The sequence below is a fragment of the Pipistrellus kuhlii genome, unplaced genomic scaffold (genome assembly GCF_014108245.1).
Source record: "Pipistrellus kuhlii isolate mPipKuh1 unplaced genomic scaffold, mPipKuh1.p scaffold_m20_p_7, whole genome shotgun sequence".
Lineage (NCBI taxonomy): Eukaryota > Metazoa > Chordata > Mammalia > Chiroptera > Vespertilionidae > Pipistrellus > Pipistrellus kuhlii.
Genome location: NW_023425573.1, coordinates 979503 through 992432, shown reverse-complemented (window position 1 = coordinate 992432; position 12930 = coordinate 979503).

The window sequence follows — 12930 nt, the reverse complement described above, 5'->3', positions numbered from 1 at the left end:
GAATTAGATAGATGGACATTTCCCCTAAGCTCCCCCCTTCTCCAAATAAGTACACATGATGGTGAAAGTAATCCTGGAGATTCAAAATATCTCCATTTGTGTTTTTGAGTTTTTAACCATCAAACTGAATTCTACTCAAACTGGAGCTTCCAAAGTGAGTCACTGCTTTCTGATAGGAGCCCAGCCCCTAGTTTGGGCCCCCTGGGTAGAGAAATTGGGTGATACTGAGAATGGTACAGCAGAGGGGAAGGTGAGATCTGCAGCTGGGCAAACAGAGCCGGCATTGTTTCCTAGCACCCCCCCTCCTGCAAGTGTGGGGCTGCAGCCCGGGAAGGCTGCCTCCGTTAGAACGCAGCCAACAAGCACATGGCGCCTGCTGCTCGGTTTAAACAGGTGCCTGCCCTCCGCAGGGAAGCCTTGGCTTTGCAAACATGCATGACTACTTGCTTCCATAAGACGGATGCTCACATCTGCACACTGCCACAGGGAGAAACTGAGGCCCAGAGTGGGGCAGGAAGGCTTTCAGTCGGTGCAGGAAGCAGGAAGGGCAGCAGGTGTTCGGACTCCCCGCGGGCCTCTCTGGTTTCCAGGCTGCCTTTGTCTTGTCAGACTTGCTTTTGACAGGGATAAAGCCGTTGGGCTTTTCACTTCAGGAGATTGAAAGAGCTTTCCCAACTACCACTCCACGCTGAAGCGAAGCGAAGCTCCAGACTGTCTGTGGTGGGGGCTGGGCCAGTGACCCCTAACCACACCTGTTAGTGAAGCCCTGTCAGCAGGGGGATAGGAGAGGGGGCTCCGGAGCTTGGAAAACATTGTCACATGTTTAGAATATCTCCCCTTGGTGCTACTAATACCCACATCACTCTGTTAATACAGTTCTCCTCTCCCCTTCTCCAAGACCTCCCAAAAAACAAATTCTGATGGAAGCCAGAGAAATCTAGCCTATGTATTTATTTGCCTATCTTTTTTTTTTAATTGTCCAATTCCAAACCCTCAGCTTAAATGCTCCAGATTACAATGGGTAAATTGTAAGGACATGAAAAGGGTAAAGAGGGAACCACAGATGAAAAGAGATTGAAAAGACACATTGCATTTCTAAGACTAAACTGTGCAATGCTCACCTGGTGCTAAATCTTTAAAAAGATGCAAAGAAACAATTACTTTGACAATTCAGTGGTCACTTTTTGGGGTGGGAAAAGAGTTGAGAGATGAAACAATGGAGGGGGTCTATTTCTCTACCCTGGTGTTGATTGCAATACAAGGTGCCTTATAATAATTCATCAGGTTACATATTATAGTTCTATAGTTTTGTTTCATTTTACATTCGTCTGTTTTCTAGAGGCTAGACAGCTGGATCTGTGCCATGTATCTTTTCCCAACCGACATATCCATGTCATTGTGGCAGCTCTTATGGGGGCAGCAGTCTCTTGACTCTAACTTCAGGGGAAACCTCTACGGGCAGAACAGATGGGGAAGCAAGGCCTGTGCCATCCTTTGAACTGGAGAGTGACCCCAGTGAGTTTTCTGCTGCTCTGTCTGGGGTAACTCAAAAGCCTTCACAACATTCTCTCTCAGGTAAGTAGCTGACAGGTGACTGATCCACAGAATTATCTGCCTGAGGGTTTTCATGCTGTTCTCCACAGATGGATGCTGGTGCCCAGCTTTCTCTTATGAATCCTTTCAGGGTTGTCTCTACTCACCCACTGTTAGGCAGAGGAATGCCCCTCCCTTGTCTCTTGAAAGGCTCAAATGGTCATAGGGACTGCCTGAGATGCCACCCTGACTAACTAGGAACTAACTCTTCCAAACAAACCATCTGTTCCCTTGGTCCTAGCAAGGCCATCAGAGGCACTCAAATATTATTCCAGTGTCTCCAAGTGCGTGCACACAATTGTGTGCATGACTGTTTAGAATAAGACAGCAGGTTGCTAGGCAATGAATTTCCAAAAAGGAGAGTGTGAAGAAAAAAAATAATAAATAAACAGATGACAGGGATGAGGTCCAAAGCCTGTTCGGACAAGAGCCTTTGGGTCTAGTTCATTTGGTTTGATGGGGGTATCATGGGGACGTCAGGGTTTGCTTACCTCCAGCATGAGTTTCCAATCTTGCCTTCCAGCTCCTCACCCTGTGTTTTATGTGGTGGGGAAAGCTGAGATGAAATATGTCTCTCTGGAGGGCCATGCCTTTGTGAAAGGCTATTACAGCTGTAACAAAACTTTTGTAATCTGCACCATATCCCATTACATCTCTAAGCTCCTTGGGTCCCTTCCCAGCCTCAAGAAAATATACACACCCTTTCTCTCATTCTCTCTTTCTCTCTTTCTTTCTCTCTTTCTTTCTCTCTTTCTCTTTCTCTTTCTCTCTTTCTTCTTTCTTTCTTTCTTTCTTTCCTTTCTTCTTTCTTTCTCTTCTTTCTTTCTTTCTTTCTTTTCTTTCGTTCTTTCTTTCTTTCTTCTTCCTTCCTTCCTCCTTCCTTCCTTCCTTCCGTCCCTTCCTTCCTTCCTCCCTCCCTCCCTCCTCCCTCCCCTCCCTCCCCTCCCTCCCTCCTCTCTTTCTTTCTTTCTTTCTTTCTTTCTTTCTTTCTTTCTTTCTTTCTTTCTTTCTTTCTTTCTTTCTTTCTTTCCCTTTTTCTCCCTCCCTAAGTTTTTCTCTCTAAAAGGTCATCATAGTTATTCTTTTCACTTATGCTTTTCTTTAACCTTTGATAGAAATTGGCCTGAGATAGGTAGAAAGGCTGGGTGCTATCTGTTCATGAACTTGTCACATCAATGAGGACAAGCCATGAGATGAAGAGCAGAAATCACTACAGTTTGTTCTAATGAATAATTCAAAAGGCCTTTTCCAAAGGTCTTATATGCATGACCCATGGACATAGACAATAGAGTGGTGAAGGCCTGGGAGGGGGTAAGTTGTGGGGTGCAAGGATCAATAGGGAATTTCAGCTTAAATAAAAATTTATTTTCCTAAGGGTGGAGGAATCTTCAAGCTAGATTGTGTCATGACTATAAGATAGAGGGTTGGGAGAGTCTACCAAGATCATTTCCCCATTTTCTATTTTCAGTAAGTGTTTTGTTGTTGTTATCCTCACCTGAGGATATTTTTCCATTGGTCCTTAGAGAGTGTGGAAGGGAGAGGGAGAGACATACAGAGAGAAACATCAACGTGAGAGAGATACATTGAATAGTTGCCTCTGCTCACACCTCTTTACCAGGGCCAGGGATTGAACCTGCAACTGAAGTATGTGCCCTTAACCAGAATGGAACCTGGGACCCTTCAGTCTGTAGGCTGATGCTCTATCTACTGAGCCAAATGGACTAGGGCTATATTCAGTAAGTTTTATACAAATATGAGGCTGATGCACCCATTGCTATAATGTCTTGAGAAGTCAATGATTGGTCTTCAAACCAAACTTTGAATTCTTTGAAAAATTAAGTCAAGTACTGTATAATCTGTAACAAAACAGAGATATCACCCAGCCCAGCAGATGCTTCTCCATTTATTCCTTCACTAAGGGCTAAATATTCAGGCATAGTCATGGGTAGTATAGGGGGACATGATCTTTCTAGCCTCTCTGATAGGATCTCTGCCTCCAGCTTAGACACACACACACACACACACACACACACACACACACACTTTGTGCTCAGATAAAACAGATTGATTATTGAGGTTTGGAAATTTGGATAGAATGTATACCGTTGGAGAATATCATCCAAGTTCTTATTTATTTATTTATTTATTTTTTATGAATTCTCAGGTAAAGGTGAAATCCTTCATCTACCCTGTTGAGGTTTAGAAATATGAAACACTATCCAAATTGCGACTTCCCTACATTTCACCAATCTTTCTTCTTTTGTCAGTTCTAAGTAGATCTGTACTCTCTAACACCCTCTGCCTTCACCAGTTTTGGACTGAGTTGGTACTATTTTGCGGTGTCACCTACTATGTACCTGGTATACTCTGGGGCTCGGTTTTAGGAAATCTTGGATCTATTCACCTCCTTCCTTGTCCTCAGCAGCAGAGATGTCCTAGGATAGGATAGCATTGGGCTGGGTTTACCTTCTGCTTTTCATCTGCCTCTGGCTCTCCCATCACATTCCTGCAGCACAGCCCTCACATCCTGGACTGAGCACTTTGAAAACTCAGAACCTAGTCTTTCCTTTTCTTGAACTTCCCATCTGTTTTCACTTCAAGGGCTTCTTAATGTGTCAGCCCCCTAATTCATTTTCTCTGTAATCTCCCAGACACTAGATCTCTGTATCCTCCCAAGTTTTTGTCCAACTGTAAATTTTCATCTCCTGGGATTTAATTATATAAATATTCTCATATATCCTTACTGTGGTTCCTTCATGACCATGCAATGTAGAGCTGCCTTATCAGATCAGCTTCCTTCTGGCCTTCATTACATATCAAAGTTTTTAGTGCCCCACATTTTGCTTTGGATACAGGTTAGTCTGGGTCCTTTTCAGGAGCATCTTCCTGATATCACTCTTATGCCAGCAATTGCATTTTGAGGAGTGGGCTGTTCTTATCACCATTAAAGCACACAATCATCATTATCATCATCATCATATATCATCATCATCTAATTATAACAATAACAATAACAATAGCAGTTATAGTGATATTAATAATAATACCAGGTAATACTTATTAACTATGTCAAACATTGTGTTGAGGGCTTTCTCTTAGTCTCTCATTTATTCTTCACAATAACTCTATGAGGCAGGTTCTACTACAGAGGAGAAAACTGAGGCTAGTATAAATTATATAGGCTACTTAGGGTTGCCCAGAAAATGGGAGAGCCTAGGCAGTTATTCTCAACTCATGTTCTTCGCCAGGATGCAGGGACTCCCAGATGTAGCAGTCCTCTCACACCTAGACAGAGGGCAGCCAGCCAGGGACATGATAAAAAAGGAGCAGCTAATTAGAAAATGTTCATGGATTACTTATTAGTTCTTAAAGAAAAAGCTAAGGAGACCCAGGTTAGAGATTATGAGGTAGCAGACAACACCAACCAGCAAGGGGCTTAGCTCCTCAGAATCACTTTCTCTTCTATAATACCTCAATTGGTTTCTATTTGACCCTGTGCTTCTGTCTCCACCACAGCTCTGAAGCACAGTTACCATTAGCAGTCCATCAGGCTGTGGTTAATTTGGCTGCTCTCTGTAAGCAAGGGGCTGTGCAAGAAGTCAGGAATTCTTTCCATGGCAGCAGCTTGGGAGTAAATGGTGAGAACCTTCCTTTGGAGCATGTTTGGCATGCATAGAGCAGAAAGCAAGCTTTTATTTAGCTGGATTGCTTTGCAGACAGAGCTAAGGGGTTCAAACCCTGCATATTTCTGTGTTCCGTGGCCACAGCCCATGCTCTAAATCCTGGCCCCGACGTCTTGTAACACATGTGGCACATTGTTATGGATTCTGTGGGGATGAAAGAATAAGGTGTGGATGAATTCATTCAATTCCAAGTGCTGACCAGAGAAGCCTCTCAGAACACACATCCAGAGGGCAGTGAAATCATGTGGAGAACCAAACACAGCATTGTCACTTTCCAATAGGATATTTTATTGCAGGGTCACATTCTCTTGATAAATAGCATCAATTCCTCAGTAGACATTAAACATGGTTGGTTTTCTTCATTATAAAGAAAGTAAAATTGAGGTCTATGTGATTAAATGACTAAACTGTGCAGTGAATATGAAACCTTTACTTTTCTTGCATTCAGGCAGAATTCCATTTATTCCACAGAAAATTCACAGATAGATATCCTTCCTATACTGAATTATCTTTAAATATTTACACTGACTATAGGCCACCTAGAAGCAGAGTTATTGGGTTTTCACTGATAAGATTATTTATGTGTAGGGGAATTTTGATTCTTGTGAGCACCTACTATGAGCCACCTTTGAAAAAGATGTTATATTTGTAAAATATTTAATTACTCCATAATCCCATAAGGTAGACATTCCTTGATACACTTTCCAAATGGGGAAACTAAGATACAAAGAGGTTGAGCAATTAAGCCAGGGTCATACAAGAAATTAAGTGGTAAATTTAACATTAAAATTTAAAAAATTTTAATGTACTTTTTATTTATTTCAGAGAGGAAAGGAGAGGGAGAGAGACAGAAACACAATGAAGACAAGCTGCAATCTGGGCACATGCCCTCACTGGGAATCAAACCATGACCTCCTGGTTTATAGGTCAACACTCAATCACTGAGCCACCACAGCCAGGCAAAATTTAACATTTAAATCTAGGCTTGTCTTATTTAGCTCTATGGTACTTCCCCTACATCAGAGGTCTTCACATTGTGGCCAGAATGCTCCAGCAGACTGCTGGTGCCTCAGGTCCACATGACTGTGTAAGTGGGAAGTGGGAGGGGAGAGGAAAATGTGTCAGTTCTCAGTGCTCTAGTCTACGTTCAACACGTTTTCTTTCTACCTATCTTGTATAGGGTCTAGTAATAATTACTGTCGTTTTTAAACATTTGTTTAAAATCTTGCTTGGCATTGACTTGTATTGACATAACCTTCAAACACGTGGTATCTACAGAACGTGTGAAGTGCAATTAACAAGTTTTGCTTGAAAAAGTTTGTGTTTGGTTTGGTTTTTGTTGCAAAACTAGGGCTAAGAAGATGGCGGATGAAGAGCATATTCGGCACTGCATGCTTTATGAGTTCCAATTAGGAAGAAAAGCAAGTGAGGCTGCAAAAAACATCTATAGAAAAACATCTATAGTGCTCTTGGTCAAGATGCAGTTAGCGCCAGAAAATGCCAGCGTTGGTTTGAGAAATTTCGCGAGGGAAATTTTTCGTTAGATGACAAGAGTGGTCGAGGCCATGTGTACAATTTTGATCAAGAAGCTCTTCAAGCTCTTTTGGTGCAAAATCCTCAAATTACCCAACAAGAGCTTGCGACAACTTTAAATTGTTCACAAAAAACAATTTCCAATCAATTGCGTGCACTTGGCAAAGTCCAAAAGTTTGGAAAATGGGTTCCTCATGAGTTGACCGACAACAACCATAATCAAAGAGTCACAATTTGCAGTTCACTCCTCTCTCGTCAAAACCGTTTGCCGGTTTTTAGAGCAAATTGTTACCGGAGATGAACAATGGGTGCTGTATGTTAATTTGAAAAGGCGGCCTCAATGGTTGGACAAAACTGAGGCTCTGCAGCCCACGCCAAAACCTGACTTGCATGCGAAAAAAGTGATGTTGTGTGTTTGGTGGAATTTTAAAGGAATTCTTCATTATGAACTTTTACCATCTACCCAAACCATTACAAGTGCAGTGTATAGTGCCCAATTGGAAAGGTTAGCCCAAGCTTTAAGAGAAAAAGAACCCGCGCTGATTAATTGGAAGGGCATAATTTAATTCTTCACCACGATAACGCACGACCGCATACTGCAAGAATCACTGCTGAAAAACTGCGCCAGTTGGAATAAGAAGTTCTCCCTCAACCTGCATATTCTCCTGATATTGCCCCTTCTGATTGCCATTTGTTTCGTTCTTTGCAAAACTTTCTTCTTGGAAAAAAATTTAATAATGAAGAATGCCTCAAAAATGCATTGACCGAATTTTTTGCATCAAAATCACAAGAATTTTACAACAGAGGGATTAAAATGCTTCCTGAGCGTTGGGCACAAGTAGTAGAAAACAATGGCAACTATATTGTTGATTAAATTTTGTTGTATTGTTTAAATAAATTCGATTTAAAAAAGTATTAGAAAACATTTATTATTACTAGACCTAATAGATTGGGGTTCTTCTTAAAAAAACAAAAACATTAGTCATGCTTTTCAAGTAAGTTTTTAAATAACTTCATGGTGCCTTTCAGAATGAGAATTTTTTTTCATTTTCTTATGGCTAAAGTTCCTGTAAGGTTTGGGGTCATGGCGACTTGTGTAAAATCCTCCAGAATCCAGGGCAGTGCAGTGGGGCTGCTTTCCATTGGAATTCCAATCTGTGCTCTGTCCAACTGCAGGGCCTATTGTCTGGATGACTCATGGAGCCATCAGTGAACCTGTGGAGTGTCCATTCTGACAGCTGGATCTCAATCCAGGTCAACTTGCTGTGGGTAAGGCTGTTCTTCCCAGCATCCAGTGAACCTCTGGACTGTCCCAGCCCTCAAGCCTCCTGAGCTTTGGTGACCTCCTGCTTTTCACAGGCTGCTTCTCCTAAGCCTCCTCCTTTCTCTGTTCTTCATCAGCCTCACCCTTGGCAGCATCCTAAGAGATTTAGCCTTCTTCATCTCTCTCTCAGAAACTGGAAAGATTCCCCCCCCCCGCTCTGAATTCCTAATGCTCTCATCTTTGCCAAAACCCAAAAGCCCAGATCTGCCATGTGCCAACAAGTCTCAGGAGAGGTTGTTTGGATGAATACAGAAATGACCTTGAACCTTTGCTCAACACTCAGATGACAGGTTCTCTCCTTCCCCACCACACCCCAACACACATGCTTCTTGTTGGATCAGGAAATGTTTTATTGTGTTTTGTTTTGTTTTTTCCTTTTCACTTTCTCTACCACCCTTCTTCATGGATACTTCCTACTTATCTTTTTCCTATCACTTCTCTTCTGGAAAATTAATCAGAGAGCAAAATCCCAGGACAGAAAGAGGTCTTGGAAAGGCATTTAATCCAAACTCTTGCTTCTAGGTAGCAGCCACATTTGCATGGATAAAGGATTCTTTCTCTTACCCTTAGACTTTCATCAGTTTTTATACTTTCTCATTTAAGCATCTCTGAGTTTTCCTCCTTGGAATCTTATTTATTGCATTTAAAAGTTTTTATTTCCTCCATTCAGGATTGTCTCATAGAGACCTACACAATGTGTATAATGTATAAATGCTGTCATGTCTTGGCCAAAAATGTTGAGCTTTCTTCAAGCCAATGGGCAGATACAATCTTTTTTCTTGGGTCAGCCAAGATATCTAGGGAATCGTCATAATCATGGACCTCTATGAATAAAGAGTGGACACTATTAGCAGTGATCCAACTGTGTAATTGACTGACCTGCAGGAATCTTTCATAATCAGAGGTCAATAGTAGACATAACATCAAATCTATGATGGTGTCTACCAGATGCAAAAAGATTTAGAGGCTCATAACCAGTACCCTGTTATGAGCCTCTAAATCAGTTCTCAATCCAGCTATGATGGGACAAAATGATTTATATTGATTATCTGACTGACTGATTTTGGTTTAAAGAGTCCAGATTGGCCCTGTCATTAGGCAGTTGCCTAACTCTTTGTTGGGCTGAGGATAGATTTCCCAGAGAATTTCATAAACACATGAAATTCCACACTCTCCTTTTTTTTCCAGTGACTTAAGTGGACAGAAAGGTCAACCCTCTGTTTTCCTTGACTTGAGTGTGTTTTTGAAAATACCTCTTCTTCTTTACTTTCATTTACTTTTTTATACCCTGTACTAGAAGTCTGGTGAACAAAATTCATGCATGAGGTGGGGTATTTGTGTGTCCATCAGCCTGGCCTAGACCCTCTCACAATCCGGGACCCCCTAGGGGGATGTCCGACTGTTGGTTGATGTCCCTGTGAGATCAGGTCTAAACCAACAGTCAGACATCCCTCTTGCAATCCAGAACTGCTGACTCCTAACTGCCCACCTGCCTGCCTCATCACCCCTAACCACTCACCTGCCTGCCTGATTGCCCCTAACCATTCTGCCTGCCTTCCTGATTGCCCCTAACCACATCTGCCTCAGCCCCCGCCCACCATGGCGCCTGCCTCTGCCTCGACCCCCACTGCTGAGCTGAGGTCATCCTGAAGGTCATCCAGAAGGACATTAGGCATGATGTCCAGGAGGTCATTTGGCTGTCCAGTCTAATTAGCATATTATGCTTTTATTACTATAGATATCTATCTTTTTCTCTCACTGAAAACTCAGAGACCAGTCCTGTTACTCTTTTTAATCTGCTTTTGAGAAAGGATTTCCCGACTTGATCTTCTAAAGGACAGGGCACCTCTCTAGAATCCCAACAGAGTTCTCTAAGAACACAGCTTTCAACTGTGGCCTGTCTCTTTTGTCATTTGTTGAAAGAATGGGGCTTTTTTGCAAGTAGACCTTACTGCAGATCCCTCAGGAGTCAGCCTGAGTTTGAGATGGGGAGGGTTTGCCCTGTGTATCCAGAGGTTTGTCATGGTTTCAGGAAGAGGGGCTGGGAAGTCTTTGGTATAAGCAGAATTACCCTCACTCCACATGGTGAAAGAAAGAAGGGGAACAAAACCCATTTGCAGAGAGAAATACTGGCCCTGTTTATGAGAAGGAAGTGAGTAGCTGGGGGCATTTAAAGAGGTGGGAAGGGGCATTTGGAGAAGCACAGAGTCTCTCATGATTCCAAAAAATGTTCTTATTTCAGATATTACCCTCCAAGAAAGAAGGTGTAGTGCATAAGGAAGGGCTCAGTCAAAATTTCACGACATAAATATTTGGCAAATGAAGTTGTTTGTCTGGTACTATTTCAACTTGCCCATGGAGAAATATTTCAAAAAGTTGAGTTGAAGCAATTTCTCAGAGTCAGTATTGCATGATATAATGATCCAAAGAAGGCACCCACCTCCCTCTTCCTTTTAAACCCATTTCCAAAGGTACTGACTATTCTGACAGCTGAGGCCCGCGGGCAGATGAGCAGACCTGAAAGAGGACAGTCTTGCCCCTGGAGGGGAGATCACATTAGCTACCATACTATGACATTTTGGATATGGGGGCTTGTAGTAAAGGGGGGCTTTTCTTTCTTGGGCTATTATTTTCCCATGTACAAGGTGTTTGCACAACTTGTTTTCCCTTAACCTCTCCTGTGCATGGATAGGGAGCTCAGTTATAGACTAAACAGTTTGAGGTTCCACAGAGTTTTTCTTCCTATTTCTCAAGCCCTGACCCAGCACTCCACAGCTTCCCAGCCCATTCCTAATGCTTTGGAAACTCTCATGGGGTTTTTGACCTGCTCTCTGTAGATGCTGTGTATAAAGAGGAGAATCTCAGAGAACTTATCTTCTAGGGCTATAGCAATTGAAACTCTGCAGTGCCTGTCATCACTTCTATCCTAAGAAGAATGAAAGCCTTTGCCATTAACACTGCCCCCTTCTCCAAAGTCCAGGAGATAATTACCCCAAAATATGAAAGAAAAGGGAACATCTAAAAGTCCTTTGAAGATTTCTTGGACTACATCTCTGGAGCTCTAAACACTGCTGTGCTATAATACAAACAAGAAATATCTGTTGAATTTAGTTTCTCCTATGTTGGAAAATGATTTTATTATTGGTGGAATAAAATGGGAAGCTCACCCCACTAATATAATGATATTATAGGTGAAAGAAACAACTTTGTTGGGTTAATTTGTATACTTACTCCTGATTGGCTGGTGGGTGTCACAGAGGTATGGTCAATTTGCATTTTTCTCTTTTATTAGTATAAATCTACTGATGGACACTTGGGCTGCTTTCAAATCTTGGCTATTGTAAATAATGCTGCAATAAACATTAGAGTGCATACATTCTTTTGAATCAGTGTTTCAAGTTTCTTTGGCTATATTCCAAGAAGTGGAATCACTGGTTTATAAGGCAGTTCCATTTTTAAGTTTCTGAGGTAACTCTACACTGCTTTTCACAGTGGCTGCATCAATCTATATTCCCACTAACAGTGCATCAAGGTTCCCTTTTCTTCACATCCTCACCAACACTTGTTGTTTGCTGATTTATTGATGATAGCCATTCTGACAGGTGAGAGGTAATATCTCATTGTGGTTTTAATTTATGTTTCTCTGATGATTAATTGTGATGCTGAGCATCTTTTTATAAATATGTTTATTAGCCATATGTACATCCTCTTTGGAGAGGGTCTATTCAGGTTCTTTGTTCATTTTTAAATTGTATTTTTTTTTTGGTGTTGAGTTCTTTATCAATTTTAGATATTAAACTCTTATCAGATATTTTATTGGGGAATATGTTTTCCTATTTAGTGGGGTATCTTTTCATTTTGTTGATGATTTCTTTTGTTGTGCAAAAAATTTTTAGTTTGATGTAGCCCCATTTATTTATTATTTCTTTTGTTTTCCTTGCCTGAGGAAATCTGTCAGAAAAATATTGATATGAGAAATATTTGAGATTTTACTGCCTATGTTTTCTTCTATGATTTTTATGGTTTCAAGTCTAACATTTAAGTCTTTAATTACTTTGAGTTTATTCTTCTATATGATGTAAGAAAGAGATCTAGTTTCATTTTTTTGCATATATCTCTTCAATTTTCCAAACACAATTTATTGAATAGAGTACCTTCATTAGTACATTTTGTGTTTTTGTTGAATAGACTTGAGTGTGTAATATTGGTCTTGAGTCCAGTTTGAATTATGTTTTTTCCACCTGTTGAGGGAAGTAGGAAACAGAATTATGAGAGTCTGCATTGGTGGTGAATGGCCTCTAAACCATGAAGCCTTTAGTTCAGAAATGCACATGAATTAGCCTGCTCTCTGCATACATCCTCCAACTTGTCTCACCGTCCCATTTGTCACAGTGTCTCTCCCTTCCCTTAAGACATGCTTCAAAATGCTTCCCATGTTAACACCAAATCAGAGAATGTTCCACTTGTCTTTCCCATGTTCACACCCTGCCTAACCCAACATCATATGTGAAAAGCTAGCAAAATTGTGCCCATTTTGCACAATGTCTTAAAATTTTATTATTTTTTCTCTGCATAAGCTCTTTGGCTACAGGGTTTTTATATTCAAACACACTTTATAGATCCAGCTCTGATGATCTTAGAAATATTTCTTTTGAAAGTGCCTTAATTAAAAAAAAATAGCAAAGAATTTAATCTGAGTTTGTTACATACTCATGTAAACTCAGAAGGATGATGTAGAAAACTTTCTCAATCCCTAACATTATCGGGATAATGGAGACTCTGAAATACTTGATGGTT